Genomic DNA, 6382 nt, shown 5'->3' on the forward strand with positions numbered 1-6382 from the left:
GGCTCAGTTGGTTGAGCATCTGCCTTCAGCTCAGGTCATGATCCCGGGGTCCTGGGATCGAGCCCCGCGTCGTACTCCCTGCTGAGTGGGGAGCCTGCTTCTCCCTCTCCCTCTGCCTGCCACTCCCCCTGCTTGTACTCTCATTCTCTCTCTAATAAAAAATAAAAAATCTTTTAAAAAAAGATTTATTTTTTATTTTTTTAGATAGAGAGAGAGCATTGTGGGGAGGGGCAGAGAGAGAGGGAGAAAGAACCCCAAGCATGGAGCCCAGTGCGGGGCCCAATCCCACAACCCCGAGATCGTGACCCGAGCCAAAACCAACAGATGGACGCCCAACCAACTGAGCCACCCAGGCACCCTAGTGGCATTTATATTTTAACACACACACACCCCCCAAATAAATTACCATTTACACACAACAGATTGGCAAAGAGTAAAGTCATTCCGTACACTCCATGACCGAAATTGGATCAATGAGAATTTTTGGTTGAGTGGGAGAGGTATAAATTGGTATGGCCACTTTGAAAAGCTTTTTGGCTGGGCGCCTGGGTGACTCAATCAGTTAAGCATCTGCCTTTGGCTCAGGTCATGATCCCAGGGTCCTGAGATTGAGCCCCGCATGGAGCTCCCTGCTCAGTGGGGAGTCTGCTTCTCCTTCTTCTTCTACCCCTCCCCCTACTTGTACTCTCTCTTTTTCTCCCTCTCTCTGTCTCAAATAAGTAAATAAAACCTTAAAAAAAAAAAAAGAAAGAAAAGCTTTTTGGCATTATGCTGTAATGTTGAAGAGATGCATACCCTTAACTCAGAAGTTCCACTCTTAAGCTTGTGTCCTAAAGAAATTCTTTTAGCGTGCCCAACAACTTCTACAAGAATGTTCACAGAAGTACTATTTATACACCAAAAACCTGGAAATTGCTGACCTATCTACTGATAGGAGAAAGGATAACTACATAATGGAACATTCATATGATGGAATACTGTTAGAGCAATGAAAATGAATGAGCCACTGCAACATCCATTACCATGGATAAATCTCTCAAAATATTGATCAAAGGAACAAGTTGCAAAAAGATCTGCACATAGGGCGCCTGGGTGGCTCAGTTGGTTAAGCGACTGCCTTCGGCTCAGGTCATGATCCTGGAGTCCCGGGATCGAGTCCCACATCAGGCTTCCTGCTCAGCAGGGAGTCTGCTTCTCCTTCTGACCCTCTTCCCTCTCGTGCTCTCTGGCTCTCATTCTCTCTCTCTCTCAAATAAATAAATAAAATCTTTAAAAAAAAAAAAAGAAAAAAAAAAGATCTGCACATAATATTCCATTACATGAAGTTCAAAAACATTCAAAACTAAATGTATTAGCAGCGTATACATATACAATAAAACTAAAAAAGAAAAAAACTTGACAAACACAAAAGTCAGTATTGTGGTTTTCCCTAGCGGGAATGGGTAGGGATGCAATGGTTGGAAGGTACAGACTGGAGGACTGGGGAAAATGGTACTGGTTCTTTAGCTCGGTGGTAAGTACATGGATGGTCGCTTTATTTTTTTCTTAGTCCTTTTGCATTATATATATTCTGTGTGGATATGGAATATTTTATAATTTTTTAAATGAAGTATGTATAATCATTAAACTGATTTTTTTATTTTTTTAAAGATTTTATTTATTTGAGAGAGGATGAGAATAAGTGGTGGGGAGGGGCAGAGGCGGAGAGAGAGAGAGAGAGAGAGAGAGAGAGGGAAGCAGACTCCCTGCTGAGCAGGAAGCCCATGCGGGGCTCAATCCCAGGACCCGGAGATCATGACCTGAGCCGAAGGCAGGCGCTTAGCTGACTTAGCCACCGCGGTGCCGCATAAACTAACTGATCTTTTTGAAGATTTTATTTATTTATTTATTTGAGAGAGAGAGAGCACGAGCAGGGGGAGGGGCAGAGGGAGAAGCAGAAGCAGACTCCCTGATGAGCGCAGAGCCAGACATGGGGCTTGATCCCAGGACCCAGAGATCACAACCTCAGCCAAAGTCAGACACTTAACTGACTGAGCCACCCAGGCACCCCTGAACTAACTGATTTTTTTTTAAGTGAAAGGACAACCCACAGAATGGGAGAAAATATTTGCGAATCATCTATCTGATAATGGACTAGTATCCAGGATATATAAAGAACTCTTACAACTCAAGGGGCACCTGGGTGGCTCAGTTGTTGGGTGTCTGCCTTTGGCTCGGGTCATGATCCCAGGATCCTGGGATCGAGCCCCACATCGGGCTCTCTGCTCAGCGGGAAAACTGCTTCTCCCTCTCCCACTCCCCCTGCTTGTGTTCCCTCTCTTGCTGTGTCTCTCTCTGTCAAAATAAATAAATAAAATCTTAAAAAAAAAAAAGAACTCTTACAACTCAACAACAAAAAGATAAACAACTCAAAGAAAAAAAAATGGGTTCAGAAATAGACATTTCTTCCAAGAACATTTATAAGTGGCCAATAAGCTCATGAAAAGATGCTCAACATCATTAGTCTTAGGGAAATGCAAATCAAAACCACCGTGAGATACCATTTTACACCCACTAGGGTGGCTATAATCAAAAAACTGGAAAACAACGTGTTTTGGCAAGGATGTATAGGAATTGGAACTTTTCATATATTGCTTGGAAAGCAAAATGGTGTGGCCATTTTGGAAAACAGTTTAGCAGTTCAGAAAGTTAAACAGAGTTAGTTACCAAGTAGCACAGCAGTTATGTTCCAAGATAGATACCCAAGAGAATTCAAAGCATATGTTCACACAAAAACATACATGAATGTTCAAAGCAGCGTTATTCATAATCGCCAAAGAGTGATGACACCCAAAATATCTATCAGTGGATGAATGGATAAATAAAATGTGTTCTAGCCATACAATGGAATACTCTTCAGCCATAAAAAGGAAGAAGTACTGAACCTTGAAGACATGCTAAGTGAAAGAAGTTGGACACAAAACGCCGCACATTATAACGATTCCATTTATCTGAAATGTCCAGAGTAAGTAAATCCACAGAGAGAGAAAGTAGATTAGTGGTTGCCCGCGGTTAGGAGAGAAAGGGGAAGAGGAAGGGATCACTAGTGAGTACAGGATTTCTTTTGGGGGTGATGAAAGTGTTCTAGAGTCAGATAATGGTGATGGTTGCACAGCTCAGCAAATACACTGAGAACCACTGATTTGGTTACAGTTTAAAAGGGTGAATTTTATGTGGATGTAAACATGTGAATTATATGTCAATAAGGCTACTCCTGAGATAAATAATTTACACATAAAGTTGTGAAAGAAAACTTCCCACAGATCTCAAAAATAATTCTATGCTTGGAAAATGGGACTTCTTTGTATAAAATTTCAAACATTTTTAAACCTCCATATATATATTATATTTAAACTTCTGTTTTTCATTTTTGTGTTTTAAAAAATAAGTGGGGTGCCTGGGTGGCTCAGTCACTTGAGCATCTAACTCTTGGTTTCGGCTTGAGTCATGATCTCTGGGCTGCGGGGTCAGGCTCCGCGCTCAACTGGGGAGTCTGCTTGGGATTCTCTCTCTCCCTCTACCCCTCCCCGCCATGCTCTCCCTTTCTCTCTCTCTCTTGAATGAATGAATAAATAAATCTTAAAAAATAAGTGTGTGATGGTGCCCTGTTAAGGCAAAATATTTAAATATCTGGAGTAAATATGTAAAAAGTTAAAAGCTTTCATCATTTCTAAGATAATCCATAGATCCCAATATTCAAAATTAATAAGGCTTTGTAAGACCCCAGGTTATAAAGTATAACCATGTAAGGTTATAAAGTATAACCATACCTTGGGTTGGTTTATCAATTGCTAATCTTTATGTGTCAGGAATGATTTATTTGTGGAAAGAGACAGTCTTACTGAGGTGGGGTTACACTGAGATAAAGGAGAAGTACAAGATCCCCAAAACAATGATCAGCAGCAAGTTCTCCTCCATAGCTGAGGTCAAATGGGGAGTGGGAAGGCTTCTTTTCAAGTTACTTCAAAATCCTGCCTGGAGGTCATGCATGGATTTAGATTTTTGCAACAAAGTTAGGATAGCCTATGATGTCTGTTCTCATGACTGTTGCCATATAATAAATCACCTCAAAGCTTACTGGCTTAAAGCAACAACAATCATTTCATTATCTCTCATGGTTGCTGTGGGTCAGAAATTCAGGAAGGGCTTGGCTGGGAGGTTCTGGCTCAGGTATCTTATGCAGCTGCAAACAAATTGTGGTTGGTGCAGAGCAGTTAGGACTGGCCAGCCATCTCCCACTCTTCGAGTAGCCTTGGGGCCTCTCCATTTGGGCCAGTTGGGGCTTCCTTACAACATGGCGGCCTTAGGGGCTGTTAGATTGCTTCCACAGTGGCTGAGGGCCTCAAGAGGAAGTATTCTAGCAAGAAAGAAACGGAACTGCATTTTGTGACCTAAGCTTGAAAATCATGCTTCTGCACAGTTGGTTACAAGCCTACCCAGAATTCAAAGGGAAGGGACTCAGAAGCATCTCTTAATAGTAAAAGTGGTAAACTTCTCAAAGAGCATATGAGATGGAAGATATTTTTTTAACATTTTTTTTAAAGATTTATTTATTTATTTTAGAGAGCGTATGTGAGTGGGGGGAGGGGCAGAGGGACAGAATCTCAAGCAGATTCAGGGCTCAATCTCAGGACCTGGAGATCATGACCTAAGCTGAAACCAAGATTCAGACACTCAACTGACTGAGCCCCCCAGGTGCCCCAAGTTGGAAGATAGTGTCCATGGCCATAACTCTCATTTTTCTCTGCTATGTCTTAATAAACTCTAAAGTGTACTACCAACCAAATTGATATTAGAGAGTTTATAAATAAAATACAAGGATGGATTGACAACTAAAATGTATAATAATCCAAGTGGGCTGGTAGAATCTTTTTATAAACCTTCTTGAGGAACTCAGTTGACAGTATAAACATTTCAAGTTGTTTCAAGTAAACTTTCTCGATACGGTTTTTTATTTTTGGGTAAGATATATATAACAAAATTTACCATTTTAACCCTTTTTGAGGATACAGTTCAGTGAACTTGTCCATCCCCCCAAACTCAAACTCTACACCCAGTAAACAGCAATTCCCTATTCTCCCCTTGCCCCAGCCTTGAGATAGTTTTTTAAATGTCGTATTTGACATGTTTCTCTGGTACTTCCTATTAATTTTACTCAACATTAGAGCAATTGAATTTTCTGACTGTTGTTTAAACTTTTGTAAATTTGTATCTGCATTTAACTAAGGCCATGAAAACATTACCTATAAACAAAGTACCTATGATAAAAAAAATAAAATAAATAAACAGCAAAATGAAAATTAAAAAAAAAAAAAGGCTGGGGGCGCCTGGATGGCTCAGTCAGTTAAGTGTCCAACTCTTGGTTTTGGCTCAGGTAATGATCTCAGGGTTGTGAGATTGAGCCCCACATCAGGTTCCATGCTGGGCGTGGAGCCTGCTTAAGATTCTCTCCCTCTTGGGGCGCCCGGGTGGCTCAGTTGGTTAAGCGACTGCCTTCGGCTCAGGTCATGATCCTGGAGTCCCGGGCTCGAGTCCTGCATCGGGCTCCCTGCTCAGCGGGGAGTCTGCTTCTCCCTCTGACCCTCTTCCCTCTCGTGCTCTCTATCTCTCATTCACTCTCTCTCAAATAAATAAATAAAATCTTAAAAAAAAAAAGATTCTCTCCCTCTTTACGTGCTATGGTGAGCACTGTGAATTGTGTAAGATTGATGAATCACAAATCTGTACCCGTGAAACAAATAATATATGTTAATTTAGGAAAGAAAAGATTCTCTCCCTCTCCCCTCCCCTGCTCATGTGCTGTCTCTCTCTAAAAAAAGGGGGAAAAAAAGAAAGAAAGAAAGGATGATTTAAACATTCCTCAAAAAATTTACACCTTGTTCTTAATCATTATTCTTGTTTTTATTACTTTACTAAAGCAAGTACATTATACTTTATTATTTGGGCATCTAATTAGGTGCCTTATACCTTCCAATGTCCCAGTGACATTGGAAAACTAGACTCCTTTCCCTTTTGAAATAACAAAACTAGAGACTTAAATGCTGTAAACCTTGTTCCAGAGTATTTAGGCTAAAAATAAAATCCATACACACACATGCACCGGGTGTATTCAACCCACATATTAGATTGCTTTAGTTCTTCTAAAGTTTATAATGAAATGGTGATTAATGGAAGGTCAAAGCTAAGGTTCTAGACTTCTGCCTCAGTCAAGATGGGGTAGCATGGACCAAATATACACTCCGTCCTCAAACAATACCACTCAAAACATTGGACATTGGGCAGTGAACAGCAATATCTGGAAGATGGGAAGCCAATGAGCTGAGCCCTGCAAGGGTCCCAGGTT

Source organism: Callorhinus ursinus, unplaced genomic scaffold (assembly GCF_003265705.2).
Source record: "Callorhinus ursinus isolate GAN/ISIS: 27379988/994484 unplaced genomic scaffold, GSC_fseal_2.0 scaffold55, whole genome shotgun sequence".
Lineage (NCBI taxonomy): Eukaryota > Metazoa > Chordata > Mammalia > Carnivora > Otariidae > Callorhinus > Callorhinus ursinus.